The sequence below is a fragment of the Chanodichthys erythropterus genome, chromosome 3 (genome assembly GCF_024489055.1).
Source record: "Chanodichthys erythropterus isolate Z2021 chromosome 3, ASM2448905v1, whole genome shotgun sequence".
Lineage (NCBI taxonomy): Eukaryota > Metazoa > Chordata > Actinopteri > Cypriniformes > Xenocyprididae > Chanodichthys > Chanodichthys erythropterus.
This window is the reverse complement of record NC_090223.1, coordinates 62,016,166-62,032,617: the sequence shown is the minus strand read 5'-3', so window position 1 is coordinate 62,032,617 and position 16,452 is coordinate 62,016,166. Positions and strand designations below refer to the sequence as shown.

General features: G+C 40.8%; 1 pseudogene; it reads left to right on the top strand.

Moving 5' to 3' along the window:
• Positions 1-16,452, top strand: part of LOC137007702 (uncharacterized) — a 1,237,067-nt pseudogene that overhangs the window by 546,165 nt on the left and 674,450 nt on the right.

The following is a 16,452-nucleotide window of genomic DNA, read 5'->3' as shown; positions in this document are numbered from 1 at the left end:
CTGCAAGACCTCAGAGCGTATATGATTAGGGACAAAGAGACGCCCAGCTGGGCCATTACCTGGATCAGGCTGTCGCTGTTGGGCTCTCTTGACAGCTGTCTCTATATCCCACTGGATGGGGGCTACCACCTTGGAAGTGGGAAGGATGGTTTCTGGACAGGCCTCCTTTTCAGATGGTTCAAACTGCCTTGAGAGTGCATCTGGCTTGAGATTCTTCGAACCTGGGCGATAAGAGAGGATGAAATTGAATCGGTTAAAAAAGAGGGCCCAACGGGCTTGTCGTGAGTTTAACCTCTTAGCGTCCTGGATGTAAGTGAGGTTCCGATGGTCCGTCCAGATGAGAAAAGGGTGTTTGGCCCCCCCCAGCCAGTGCCTCCATTCCTCCAGCGCCATCTTAACGGCCAGCAACTCCCGGTTCCCAATATCATAATTTCTCTGAGTAGCGGTAAGCCGGCGAGAGAAAAAGGCACATGGGTGAAGTTTGTGATTGCTCTTACTTCTTTGTGACAACACAGCTCCTACCCCCACATCTGAGGCATCCACCTCAAGCACAAAAGGCAACTCTGGGTCTGGGAGTATTAGGATGGGGGCAGATGTGAAGCGTTTCTTTAATGTGTTGAAGGCCTGGTTGGCTCTGCTGGTCCATATGAATGGCCTGTTAGACTTCTTTGTCAGTGCAGAGAGAGGCTCTGCAACAGAACTAAAATTTCTTATGAACCTCCTATAGAAATTGGAGAACCCCAGAAAGCGCTGTACCTGTTTGACCGAAGTGGGTTGGGGCCAGTCCAAAACTGCTCGGATCTTGCCAGGATCCATCTGGAGGCTACCCTTGGACACACAGAAGCCAAGGAATGAGACAGCGGGGACATGGAATTCGCTCTTCTCTAGCTTAACAAAGAGCTTGTGCTTCAACAGCTGGGCGAGGACCTCTCTGACATGCTGAACGTGTTCCTTGAGGTTGCGGGAAAATATCAGAATATCATCCAGATAAACAAACACAAAAGTATTAAGCATTTCTCTGAGCACATCATTAATAAAAGCCTGGAACACAGCTGGAGCATTAACTAGGCCGAATGGCATTACCTGGTACTCGTAGTGGCCTGTTGGGGTGTTAAACGCCGTCTTCCATTCATCCCCCTCCCGGATCCTGACCAGATGGTATGCGTTTCGAAGGTCCAGTTTGGTAAAGATGGTTGCCCCCTGCAGGATCTCGAAAGCCGTGGTCATAAGTGGGAGGGGGTAACGATTCTTGATGGTGATGTTATTTAAGCCCCGATAATCTATACAGGGGCGGAGACTACCATCCTTCTTTTCCACAAAGAAGAAACCAGCTCCAGCTGGTGATGTGGAAGGACGAACAAACCCGCTATCCAGAGCTTCCTTAAGATACTTGTCCATGGCTAATCTCTCTGGGCCAGAGAGGGAGTAAAGCCTTCCACGGGGTGGGCAAGTTCCTGGCATGAGCTCAATAGCGCAGTCATATGATCTGTGAGGGGGTAATGTGGAAGCTTGGACCTTACTGAAGACTTCGAGGAGGTCTGTGTATTCTGGGGGAACCTTGGGTGGCTCAGGAGGGTGAGGTGGGACCTTGGTGGTGACAGGTTCGATTCTAGGGATGGCCATGATGTCCACAGTCGGGGCTTTGAGCACAAAGAGTGAGTGGTTCTTGGGTTTAGTTGGCAAGGGTTCTTGGAAAGTCTTAAGTGGCTCAGAGGAACAGCAAAAGGCAGTGCTTGAGATCTGGCAGTTGGTTCCCCACTCTCTTACATCTCCTCTGGACCAGTCGATATGTGGGTTGTGAGCAGTCAACCATGGAAAACCAAGGATTATAGGAAGTCTAGGGGAATGAATTAAGAAAAACTGTATCCATTCCTGGTGGTCCCCCACCTGAAGCTGAAGTGGCGGAGTGCACTGAGTGACCTGACCTGACCCCAACGGACTGCCGTCAACTGCTGTAATGTTTAGGGGGTCTTGGAGATACACAGGATGAATGGTAAGACTTTGGGCCATCTTAAAGTCCATGAAACTCCCAGAGGCCCCTGAGTCAACAAATGCACATATTCGATGGTGTTGCTGGCCCTGGGTAATAGTAGCGTGGATCGTCAAGCCAGAGGTGGCCGAGCAGGGAATGATTCCTATTCTCGCCCCGGCCTCCCTGCTCCAGGACGAGACTTGGCTTTTCCCGACAGCTCAGGACAGTCTGTGTGAAAATGGCCTGGCTTCCCACAGTAGAGGCAGCATCTCTCTCTAATCCTTCGATTGCGTTCGGTCTGAGATATCCGTGTTCCTCCCAGCTGCATTGGTTCCTCTAAGTCACCAGGAGGAGGAGACAATTTAACAGGACTGGTTGCCTCAAGTAAGCAGGTCTCCCGCTGTCGCTCCCGCTGGCGTTCTCTGAGGCGATGGTCGACCCGGATGGCCACATCAATGAGAGACTCGAGGTCAGGAGCAGGGTCTCGGAATGCTAATTCGTCCTTAAGCTCGGGAGACAAAGCATGATGAAAGGTCGCTCTTAGTGCACGTTGATCCCAGCCACTCTCTGTCGCGAGAGTACGAAACTCTATGGCAAAATCAGCTGCACTCCGAGTACCTTGAGAGAGATTCAACAGGCGATGATCCACGTCTCCCCTACTGGCTGGATGTTGAAACACTCTTCTCATCTCCTCAATGAAGTGTTGACTGTTTATGGTAAGTGGAGACATCTGATCCCACAAAGCTGAGGCCCAATCAAGTGCCTTGCCTGTGAGAAGTGTAATAATGTAGGCCACCTTACTGTTCTCGGTAGGGAAACTGCTGGGTTGAAGCTGAAAGGCCAGAGTACACTGGGTTATAAATCCTCTGCATCTCTCAGAGGTTCCATCGAACCTCTCTGGGGCTGGTAATCTGGGCTCAGAAGGAAGTGACAGCATTGATCTGGAACCAGGAGACTGTTGGGGTTCTTGGGGTGAAGAGGTGTGGGACTGGAGACTCAGGAGGTGGAGGATCTCAGACAGAGCCTGATCATGCCGCTGAATGGTTGTGGCTTGCTCAGAGAGTGCAGTCAGGATGCGTTCATTTGAAGACTCCTCTGCTGGGCTTGCTTCCATGGTTCAGTCTTGCTGTAAGGGGTTGCCCTTGGTGGGGATTGAACCCGGGTCTCCAGTGTCTTGAGGGTGAGTGGTTACCCACTGAGCTAACTCCCCACAGTTAAGCCCAATAGCAGAAGATCAAAAGAGCCAGGAGACTTGAGTCATCAAAATAATAAGTAATCTTTACTAGAACAACAAAAAGGTACAAAATACAAATAAACTAGGAGAGCCGAGCTTCCATAAAAAACAGAGAACACAAAACAGACACGAGGGTCCAAAAAATATATAACTAGAGATACACTTAACTTGAAAACAGGCAGCAGGAAACTCAGGTAGACTGGCTCAAGACTGAACACAATGGCAGGGAACAAACAGACTTATAAAGGAACAAACACAGGTGTGGGAAATCAGAGTGATGAGCAGGATAACGAACATAATAGGGGTAATGGCGCCCCCTTCTGGAGTGGAGAGACTAGAGTTCATGATGTAAGCGCCATCCACAGTTCTGGAGGAAGCATGACATAGAGGGCTTAAGTAGAGTGACCCCTACTGGCCGGGATGAAAATAGCACTCTGGAGACAAGACCATTACAGATGAGTGTCATTACTGTTTGTTTTTGGATTATGGTTTTTTATCCATGTCATGTTGTGAGAAATAACAGTATTGTCTTTAATTAAAGCAGTTTATAGGATTTTCTCATATATCCTGACTCCAATAATCAGTTTCTAACAGCAAACACTCAGAATAAAGTGAGATGATCTGAATGTCTTGTTGAATGAGTGTTAATAGTCTGAGGATCATCAATATTAACAGAGAAACTGCTGAAAACACTCTTTATTTCATGTCAATAGTTTCTGTTTTCACCTCATTTATTATGCTGATGTCTTCAGATCTGCTGTAAATTGACACTTAAAGCTCATTTCATTGCTGTCAACAGACTGAGGGGATTTCTTGGTTACAGATATGTTTATTTCTGTCTTTATGTGTAGAACTGTTTTTCTTACCATTATACATATTTGGAATAATTTTGTTACATTACATTGTTATCATTTAATTCAAATCAGCTCCTCCCACACTGGGATTCATCATCAATGAAGCTTCTCCCACAACAGGAACATCATAAGTGAAGCCCCTCCCACATCAATTCACCAATAAATGCTGGAATATTCCCATCAGATGAGCATCAGAGCATCAGGAAGAGCTGAAACCAGTAAAGACTGAGTTTATTAAGGAGTACATTGAGAACATGAATGATCCAGAACCCTGCAGAATGAAACACACTGAAGATACTGAAGAACAAAGAGGTTGGTGTTTATTCTTCATTCATTCATGATGCTGAACAACATTCATGTTGGAAAGATTCAACAACACATTTAGATATGCAGATAATCTAATATTCAACAAATGGTCAGTAAAGTGAGATTTGAAAAATGTTCATATTGATTGTCAACATCAGGTCAAAATACAGATTATTTTACATTTATTTTAAATCTGGTTCAAAATTTGCAACAATGTAACCAAAATTTTAGACAGGTTTCAAAATAAAAAAAAATAATAATATCAGTAAACACCAAACTGTATCAAGTAAATTCACCTTCCAGAATGGCTGACAGGGTTTTAAGCTTGACTTAAACAAAATCTGATTTATAGTTATTGATAAAGTTGTATTTTTCATAAAATGTAGAAGTTATTCATAGTTATATAGATTATTCTTCTTACAGTAACTTTGGTAACAGGGTTGATGAATGTGATCAACACTACAGTTTGTTTAAAAACAGAGACAATGGATTGAGATTATTTCCTTGTCCTCCCATCATGCTGTATAAAGAGCCCAGATGATGTCACTTCCTGGGCGTCACAGTTTTAAGATGAGGGAAATTCATAACAGGGTTGAGGGTCGAAATTCACTTGAGTTTGTTTTCAGTGTCCCACATTCTCATGTGTGGAAGTCTGTGAAAGAAAAAGTGTGACCAACCCTTAATAACTAAATAGTTTTTGCAAAATTAATATCAATCTAAAAGTTGGTGTCGATATGTCAATAATTGTGTCATTCATCAAAATATTGAATAGTTCTCACTGATTTGTCTTTAATGTTTTAAATATAATAACCGTTTCAGGGACATATAGTAAATATATAAAAAGGCATCAAAGTGATCAGAATGTATCATAGCAGTCGTTTATTTCAGTACATGAAGGTTCACTTTTATGTTATTTCACTTCATAATCCTCATTTTGAATCACTTTAATATACTGAAAATGAACTATTTTTGTAATTTCAGAGCTGATGGAAGTGAAGGAGGAGAGTGAAGAACTGAGTGAAGTGGAGGAGGAACATCATGACAAACCTGGAGAAAAACCTTTGAGTCGCTCAAAGACTAAAAAGACATTTCTAAAGAAAAGAGCCAAGAAATCTTTCACCTGCCCTCAGTGTGGAAAGAGTTTCTCAACCAAACAATATCTTGATGTTCACATGAGAGTTCACACTGGAGAGAAGCCGTTCACATGTGATCAGTGTGGGAAGAACTTCACACAAAGAGGACATCTTAAGAGTCACATGAGAGTTCACACTGGAGAGAGACCATTCACATGTGATCAATGCGGGGAGAGTTTTGCATCAAAACAAAATCTTGAGACTCACAGTGGAGTTCACACTGGAGAGAAGCAGTTGGCATGTCATCAATGTGACAAAACGTTTCTCTGGGCATCAAACCTGAAGAGACACCTGACAGTTCATACAAAGGAGAAGCCACATTCATGTTCTCTGTGTGGAAAGAGTTTTTCACAGCTGTATTACTTAAATCAACATGAGAAAACACACACCGGTGTGAGAGAGTACATGTGCTTCGAGTGTGAGAAGACTTTTATTTCAGCAAACCAATTAAAACTGCACCAGATAATTCACAATGGAGAAAAACCTTTCAAGTGTTCACACTGTGACAAGAGATTCAGTCAGTCAACAAATCTGAAAACACATGAGAGGATCCACACTGGAGAAAAAGCTTACAAGTGTTCACACTGTGACAAGAGATTCAGTCTGTCATCAAATCTGAAACGGCATGAGAAGATCCACAGCAGAGAGAAGCTCTTTTAAAAATCAGCTGAAGATACACATGAAGATCCATGCAGTGAAGGGCCACATCACCACAGTCTGAAACCACAATAAGTAGTTCATCTTTATGTGCTGAGCAAGAAAGTAGTTTCCTTAAAGCCATAATATGTGGCAGGACAGTTTGGTGGTTGCTTGAAAAATCTGAATCTTCTCCTGAAACTACAACAGAACAATCAAATCACTGTTAAATCAGACTGTATGGATTCTTCCCTTAAAGTCATTGTGACAAACTAGTGACTTACACTTAGTGAACCAACTGCCATGTTTCTATTATTGTCATTTACAACATAACAATAAAACAACCTACAACTGACTATTAACTTGTTGCTCCTCTTCATTCGTTCCATGATAAATCTCCCACCATTTCCCATCATCATTCCTTCGATCTTCTGTAGTAGTTCTTGTACCTGAATGTCTGATTTACTCTTGATATTGAAACAGTAAAATTGTCCTTCACATTCAGTCAACAGCACAGTCTTGTAGTTTTAGATGTTCATCAATCCCTGTTTTTGTTTGTGACTTTTTTTTTATTCTTGTGGAAATATCCAACCTGGTGGGATTATTTTGCCTCAGACTTCGTCACAGGACAGTGCTGTTCCTCAACATGCTCCCAAACTCAAAACGACTTAAAAGGACAATCTTGCACACACACATACAGTGGTGTGAAAAAGCGCTTGCCCCCTTCTTGATTTTTCTTTTTTTTTCCGTGTTTGTAACACTTTAATGTTTCAGATCATCAAACAAATTTAAGTATTAATCAAAGATAACACAAATAAACACAACATGCAGTATTTAAATGAAGGTTTTTATTATGAAGGGAAAACAAAATCCAAACCCACATGGCCCGTGAGAAAAAGTGCTTGCCCCCTAAACCTAATAACTGGTTGGACCACCCTTAGCAGCAACAACTGCAATCAAGCATTTGTGATAACTTGCAATGAGTCTGTTACAGTGTTTTGGCCCACTTGTCTTTGCAGAATTGTAATTCAGCCACATTGGAGGGTTTGAGAGCATGAACCACCTTTTTAAAAGGTTAGTTCACCCAAAAATGAAAATTATGTCATTAATGACACCCTCATGTCCTCCTAAACCCGTAAGACCTCCTTTCATCTTCGGAACACAGTTTAAGATATTTTAGATTTAGTCCGAGAGCTTTCTGTCCCTCCATTGAAAGTGTATGTACGGTAGACTGTCCACAATAATCAAAAATATCAGAGTCTTACGTCAGTAGCATCACTGCGGAGTCGTGAACCCGGATGAACAACAGACCCGGAAGAGAATACAATGCTGAATAAAGTTGTAGTTTTTGTTATTTTTGGACCAAAATGTATTTTCGATGCTTAAAAAACTTCTAACTAACCCACTGATGTCACATGGGCTACTTTGATGATGTTTTTATTATCTTTCTGGACATGCACAGTCTACTGTACATACACTTTCAATGGAGGGACAGAAAGCTCTCGGACTAAATCTAAAATATCTTAAACTGTGTTCCAAAGATGAAAGGAGGTCTTACGGGTTTGGAACAACATGAGGGTGAGTCATTAATGACATAATTTTCATTTTTGGGTGAACTAACCCTTTAAGGTCATGCCACAGCATCTCAATAGGATTGAGGTCAGGACTTTGACTAGGCCACTCCAAAGTCTTCATTTTGTTTTTCTTTAGCCAGTTTTGGATCATTGTTCTGCTGCAGAACTCAAGTTCACTTCAGTTTGAGGTCACGAACAGATGGCCGGAGATTGTCCTTCAGGATTTTTTGGTAGACAGCAGAATTCATGGTTCCATTTATCACAGCAAGTCTTCCAGTTCCTGAAGTAGCAAAACAGCCCCAGACCATCACACTACCACCTCCATATTATACTGTTGGTATGATGTTCTTTTTCTGAAATGCTGTGTTACTTTTACACCAGACGTAATGGGACACACACCTCCCCAAAAGTACAACTTTTGTCTTGTTAGTCCACAGAGTACTTTCCCAAAAGTCTTGGGGATCATCAAGACGTTTTCTGGCAAAACTGAGACGAGCCTTTATGTTCTTTTTGCTCAGCAGCAGTTTTCGTCTTGGAACTCTGCCATGTGGGCCATTTTTGCCCAGTACCTTTCTTATGGTGGAGTCATGAACACTGACCTTAACTGAGGCAAGTGTGGCCTGCATTTCTTTGGATGTTGTTGTGGGGTTTTTTGTGACCTCTTGGATGAGTCCTTGCTGCGTTCTTGGGGTAATTTTGGTTGGCCGGCCACTCCTGGGAAGGTTCACCACTGTTCCATGTTTTCACCATTTATGGATAATGACTCTCACTGTGGTTTAGAAATAGCTTTATAACTTTTTCCAGACTGATAAATCTCAATTACTTTCTTTCTTATTTGTTCCTGATTTTCTTTGAATCTCAATGTCATGTTCCCTGTCTGTGTTCCCTGTATCTCCTCTGTGTGTGCACCTCATGTTCCCCTGCTGCTCCTCTTGTTTGTTACCATGGACACTCATTGGACCACACCCCCTTGTTAACTCATTATCTTGTTTGTGCCCGTGTATAAATAGTGCCTGTGTTTCAATCATGCCGACATGTTTTCCTAGTCTTTGTGTTCCTTGTTCCTTGCCTTGTCTAGCCTGTGTTTTGACCATGGACTTTTTCTTGTTTTATGCTCTTTTGCTGCCCGCCCTGACCCATGCCTGTGTTTTTGGATTACCCCTTTGCCTTGCCTTCTTGTATCTGTTTTCTGGTGATCAACCTACTACCCTCTCCTGTTAATAAAGCCTGCATTTGGATCTCCCACTCCGTCATCATGTCCCATGTTACACTCAACATTATGTTTAGCTTTTGAGGATCTTTTGGTCTACTTCACTTTGTCAGGCAGGTCCTATTTAAGAGATTTCTTGATTGCGAACAGGTATGGCAGTAATCAGGCCTGGGTGTGGTTAGAGAAACTGAACTCAGGTGTGATAAACCAGTTATGTTTTAACAGCGGGGACACCAAGCACTTTTTCAAACAGGGCCATGTGGGTTTGGATTTTGTTTTCCCTTCATAATAAAAACCTTCATTTAAAAACTGCATGTTGTGTTTACTTGTGTTGATTATCTTAAATATTAAAGTGTGACAAACATACAAATTTTTTTTAAAAAAAATCTGGAACTGTATACCATTTTTTTAAATATTGCTTTGCAGTCTTACAGTCTTCACTGCATGTATAGTTATTACCAAACAAACTATAAAACACAGTTCTTCCTCTTTTCATTTCCATTTTAAAAATATTAGGGTTCCTACACATTTTCCATTTCAAAATTCCATACTTTTCCATACTCAAATTTCCAGACCTCCTTCCAAACAATTTCTGGCATTGGTAAGCCTCCGTCTCCTTTTCTATGTTTTCTCTATGTGACAGTTTCCATAATATTTTAGAAATTAATAACTTTCTAAACATATCTGCAAAGTAAAGAGGTGGAAAAGGTGACATGTAGGAACTAAATAGTTGTAGGGGGGTCTGGGGGCATCCTCCCCCATGAGTCGATTTTTGTGATTTTAACATGTAAACGAAGCATTCTGGTGCACTCTGACAAGAACATAAATGGAAACAACAACATTTGCTTCTAGTAAAAAAAAAAAAAAAAAAAATTGGCACTAGGGCTGAATTTTTAATGACAATTATTTTTCTACTCTTTTTTTTTTATGTAGACATTTAAACATCTAAATGGTGGCAGTCATAAAACGGATTTATACATTCAATATCGAAGCACATGTTAAATAGCCTACAAATACAATGAATATGCAATAGCCTATAGTGCATATATTTAGCAAAATGCTCCCCTCGAAGTTCATTTTTGTAGCTAAATAACGAGTTTTTGGACATTGAACGGCTTTTCTGAGGTAGGCTAAATGTGACATTTTTACAAGCTGTTTTATTAACGCCTTTCTGCGGTTGAAACACTAATTGATCGATTGCATGTGACATGATACAGATTTCGGTAAGTTGTACTGTATCTTTCAACATACCTTCGGATGTTCAATCATGTTTATTTTGTGTTGTAACTAGTAAAGCGGAAGAGATGGCTGGTTCACGAGCGCTACAGCGATCTATCATGCCTCAGAGAGCCAAGAAAGATCACGACTCATTCCAGTCTATGGGAAAGTAGCCCATTTTCGATTCTTGTGAGAATCTTGTAACACACACACTTACCTCGAAAAAAAACCTCTTTGGATCTAAATGATTCACATAAATGACGTATTAATTCAAAACTGCTAATTTCACCAAAAAGTGACTAGTTTGCAGGTATGATAAATTAGAAAACTGAATAGAGCCAATAGTCTGGAAAGACAAATATTTTTCCATACTTTGATTTCTTTTTTTCATACATTTCCAGACCTGGAAATGTAAAATTCCATACTTTTCCAAACTGCGTAGGAACCCTGAAATATTAAACCTATGTGGCAATATGTGCATATAGTCTGCAAATATGAAACACAACCCTGACTCTTTTTGTTAAATGTCAGTTTTAATGGTCAACAATAGCCAAATACCCATTATAAAAGTATAAGCAAAAGATATAAGCTACAATAAAAAATAAAGCAAACGATTCAGTCAAACATACAAAGTCAGCGCTCTAGTAGCTACAACAATAAACTATAACTATAAGTTATGAGATTTCACTTTTAGTTCAATAAATTATAGATATATGAGACCAAAGATCAACTGTTAGAATTACAAAAGATGAATTATATTATGTTTAAGCACTACAGAGACATCAGAGCCAGCAGCAAACGTCAGAAGGATTAGCTGAGGTTAGGCTGTTCTCAGCGGGGTACATGAGTGACATTACTTTATGACAACGTTGTGAGGATGTCGTGGTAAAGTTCCATTTTTTTTTTTTTAAGAATCTTGGATAACGTTCCAGAAATGTAGCGGGCACGTCCTCAAAAGACGTCGCTAGTTAATCCCACGGAGAACATTGTTTCGACGTGGTCCATTGGTCTCCTGATAACTTTCCAGATATTGCATTAAGCCAACATCATGTTTGTTAAATATGGCATTTGGATATTATGAGTAAGTTTAATTGATTCAAGCTTTTTAAATGAATCTACGTAGTTTTTTTTATATTTGATATATACCTAATAGCCTACTACATATTCATAAAATATTTGCCAGCAAAACTATCTAACATTTTACTTAATGTGATTATTCATATGTTTGTGGACCAAAGAGGTTTACTGAATGACAACGTTGTGAGGACGTCGTGGTAAAGTTCCTTTTTTTTTTTTTTAAGAATCTAACGTTCCAGAAACGTCGCTGGTTAATCCAACGGCCCAGCTAACCAAAATACGTGACTGTTACGTAACTGCAACGTAATTTGGTGACCAAACTTTCGTCGTGTGGCAACCGGAAAAGTGAAAGGTGCCTATACGTCGCTACAACGTAACTTTGTGACGTTGCCAGTTAGTAACTGCGACGTCGTGGCAACGTTGTGTATTATTTTATTTTTCTATGGGCGGACATGCAGTAGTTTAACCTAATTTATGTCCTCATTTGCCCAAACTAATTTAAAGGCTATTCCAACAGCTGTGAATGATGAATGCAGACTCAAAATGAATTCAATTCATTTATTTTGAAAAACACACAGAACATGAACAAAACACCAAATAAAAATAATATAATACACTCAAACTATAAATAAAAACATGTAGCCTACAGCGAAACATAAAATAAAAGCATTCAAGACGTTTTGCACTCAGTATCATTAAAAGCATATGCTATGCTAGCGTAACATTTTGCTAAAACATATATTTCAGACGATCAAGGAAAGATACCATATAATCACAGAGGTAAAAATATTAACAAAAGTACTTAAAGTAGACTGTGGGTAATGTTACTTAACCAATCTGACGCAGTTTTTGAACTTTATTGCTATAAAACTGACGATAAACACGGAGAAATGTCGACGCTGTCCTCTCCAGTGGCTTGAATGTTTTCCCGGTTGCCATGGAAATTCTAACTGCCACCTGCACTAACGTAAACATAACAATAAAAAAAGGTTTTGCGTCTTTCCAAAGTTAAGTTTATACATTTTTATAAAAGCCATTTATTCATTGTCACCTCGGAAAAATAAATTCTTCTTTTTTTTCTTAAGGGACATTTCAGTCTTGTGTCTGACGTGGTCCATTGGTCTCCTGATAACTTTCCAGATATGTAACTTTTTGTGTTCAAAATTTACAAAAATTATACAATGGGAATGTACAACATGAATACATTTTCCAAACCGTGTTTTTGTCTTACCCTGAATCATTATGGTACACCTATAATAAGTGTTTATATTCAGACTATTTTAGACCAGTCTGGTAGGAACTGCTGCGGAATAGCACAAATATCCGCTCGTCATAGACATAAACAGAGAGAAGCATCTCCGGCTACAATGTTCTTCCTGAAGATGCATGCCGCTCTGTTTAATCGTTAGAGCGGCAAAAGTTACAGACTTGTTTATACCCTGCCAACACACCCATGTGGGGCCCATAAGGGTTGGATATGGGCTGGTGAGTGGGCCCCATCTGGGCTGCCTAGATGGGGCCCAGTTAATTTTGTCCGGGGGTTCCATGGTGGCCCTATGTGGGCAAGCCCAGATGGTCTGAAGTTGGGCTTCACATGGGCCCTAGCTAAAACCCACACGGGCAGCCCAGGTTTCTCCTATCTGGGGCCCACACTACCTGGGCCCCATGTGGGCTGATCATGGGCCCCTGCTATTCTACCCATAAGGGTATTAACCATTATTATGGGCTAACAAATTCATTTTTGAGGACTTATTTTACAGTCAGCCCATACAGTTCTTTAACCAGTGTTCATATTTTTTTATACAGCCAATATTACCGGGTCTGGTGGACCCACCACATTATTAGGCTTTTAAATCAATACAGCCATAACAATTCATGTAAAAAATACTTAACAGATGTTTACTTTAGCTCAATTACCAACAATATATACATCATGGTTCATATACGCCACATATTTATGATCGTTTTCGTTTTTTGTGAGAAACCAAGGAAATTCAATAAAAAAAAATAGAAAAGATTTTATCATTATTAGTCATTATTTCTCAGAACTTAATCAGAATAGGTGAAAGTGCTTGAAATGTAACAATTTTGTAACTTTGTGTGGGAATAGCAGGTGCAGAAAGACAACATTCCCACACACAGACACCGAAAATGAGCCAAGGCCAATGAGTTTGTGTTAAAAGAAAAATATGCTATTATTTCTTCTAACAACCTTTAAAACGGGTCCCACAGACCCAAACACCTTGGGTTAAACAAGCTAAAATGACAACGAGACCAGTAATACAAATAATTACCTTTTTATTTAAGTAGAATTAAGAAAAACATTAAGAAAACTCGTATTAAGAAAACTTTTGCTCAGTGTTCCCTCACTGTTATCGACAGGATTAGCTACTTTCCACCTCAAATGAACCTGAAGCCTGAAGTCCTTGTTGAGGGGTTGCCTGTCGGGCCTGTCTATTTTTGTTTATTATAATAATATTAATAATAAATATCTGCAACCAGTATCAGAATCGGCCAATTTGCTTGTAAAAATAAATAAATTAATAAATAAATCAGAATCTTGGCCAGAAAAAAAATACTAAATACAATCTGGGCTGTCTTTTTCTATCAAGTAGATCTTGTCTTTCAAAAAGGTCGAGGTCAGGGATCTTGGGCTTAAAAAGGTTGGTGACCACTGACCTACAGTGTGTGGGGCAAAAGTTCCAGCTAAGAGAGGTAACACGACTAATCTGTTCTACCACCTCAAAACTAAACATGTTGTATAATTACAGTTTTGCTTTTGCACAATAAATGTTCTCAAATCAACATGCAACGTTTCTTTATTTCTTAAAAAAAAAACAATATGTTTGGCTTTCCTAAGGGTCTATGTAACCTGCTCTGAAATTGTTCTATTATAATTTATATATCGCAATATATATCGTTATCACAAGAGGCTGCAATGTATATCGCAATATGGATTTTTGGCCATATCGCCCATCCCTACCTGGCGGTATGTGGACTCTGATAGGAATCAAGCGGATGACCTTACCCGAGGTAAAACCCTCAAAGACCTGTCATTGACCAAAAGGTGGAGCCAAGGACCATCATTCCTCCTTGAACCCGAGTCATCATGGCATATCACTCCTACTATACAACCCCCTGAAGACAAAGCAGAACAACGCAAGGGAATTTTTTTGTGGCATTTCAACAGAAGTTACTGTCCCGAGCATTCCTGATCCTGATACCTACAGCTCCTGGAAGGAGCTAGTAGAGGCAACAGTCCAGAACCTTAAAGGAACAGTACAGCCATCAGCTGCAGATTATATAGCTGCAGAATCGCTAATTCTCCAGAAATCCCAGATTGACAGTTTCCCTGAAGAATACAGATTACTCAAAGCTAGGAAGCCTGTACAGTCAACCAGTCGGCTACTCACCCTTGCACCAGAATTTAATGAGTCCTGTCAGCTCATCAGAGTTGGTGGCCGTCTGCATCGGGCGGAAGGACTGGAGTCATCAGCAATCCACCCCATAGTTCTACATCCTCATCATTTCAGCACTAAATTGCTGATCCAGGACTATGATAACAGGCTCTGTCACCCAGGACCAGAGAGAGTTTTTATGGAAATGAGGAGGAATTTCTGGATATTAAGAGGACGTGAAGCTATCCGCAAGCAGCAGCATCAATGCAGAGACTGTCAAAAGTGGAAGAGCAAGCCAGTTATTCCCAAAATGGCAGATCTACCACCCGCCTGCTTGAGACTCCATAAGCCACCATTCTACAGCACTGGCATGAACTGTTTCGGGCCATTCCAAATTAAGATCGGCAGATGCAGTGAGAAAAGGTGGGGGATAATCTTTAAGTGTCTCACCACAAGGAGTGTACATCTGGATCTTCTCACTTCAATTGATACAGACTCCTTCCTGATGGCTTTAAGGAGGTTTGTTGCTCGACGTGGCACACCATTTGAATTAATCTCAGACCAGGGCACCAATTTCCGTAGTGGAGAAAGAGAGGTGCAAGAAGCTTTTTCAGCCCTCAGCTACAACAACAGCTGGCCAAACAGAAAATAACCTTCCGCTTTAACCCACCAAATGCTCCACACTTTGGCGGGACTTGAGAAAGAGAGATTCGGTCAGTGAAGAATGCCTTGCGCACTACCATTGGCTCACAAGTAGTGACTGAAAAGGTGCTTCTGACAGTTCTCATTGAAGTGGAAAGCATACTCAACAGCAAACCACATGGATAAACCTCAAGTAACATAGCTGACTTTGATCCAGTTACGCCTAACTACTTGCTTATGGGGCGGCCAGATAGTTCCTTACCACCTGTAGTCTATCCAGCCAGTGAGCTCACGGGGCGGCGGCGGTGGAGGCAAAGTCAGGTACTGGCAGATCAGTTTAGGTCAAGCTTCATCCGCAACTATTTACCTACACTACAGTCTCATTCCAAGTGGCATTCAGATGTGAGTAACATTTCCACTGGAGATGTAGTAATGCTTGAAGACCCACAGGTTCCTCGTGCCTTGTGGCTAGTGGGCAAGGTAATGAAAACCTTTCCTGGTTCAGATGGCCAGATCAGAATTGCTGAGATCCAAATCAAAAATAAGCTCTATACATGTCCTGTTGCTCATTTGATACCCCTTCCTGCATTTTCAGAGGAGGATGTACCTGTTAAAGGTGCCCAAGAATGCTTTTTCACAAGATGTAATATAAATCTAAGGTGTCTCCTGAATGTGTCTGTGAAGTTTCAGCTCAAAATACCCCATAGATTTTTTTAAATTAATTTTTTTAACTGCCTATTTTGGGGCATCATTAACAATGCACTGATTTATACGCAACACCGCCCCTTTAAATGCTCACGCTCCCTGCCAAACGAGCTCTTGACTATATTACAGCGCATTTACAAAGTTCACACAGCTAATATAACCCTCAAATGGATCTTTAAAAGATGTTCATCATGCATGCTGTATGCATGCTTCGAATTATGTGAGTAAAGTATTTATTTGGATGTTAACGTTTTATTCTGAGTGAATTTGAGGCTATATGCTCTGTGGCTAACGGCTAAAGCTACATTGTTGGAGAGATTTATAAAGAATAAAGATGTGTGTAGCACACTTAAGTTCGTAGGTGGGGAAGGAAGAGCACAGGGTCGACGAACAACTGCTGACTGAGACTTTATTTAGTTTCAAAAAGGTTCAACAGAAAGACTGTGCAGCGCACAACAACAAAATAAACAATCCACAAAGGGCTTCACTCCAG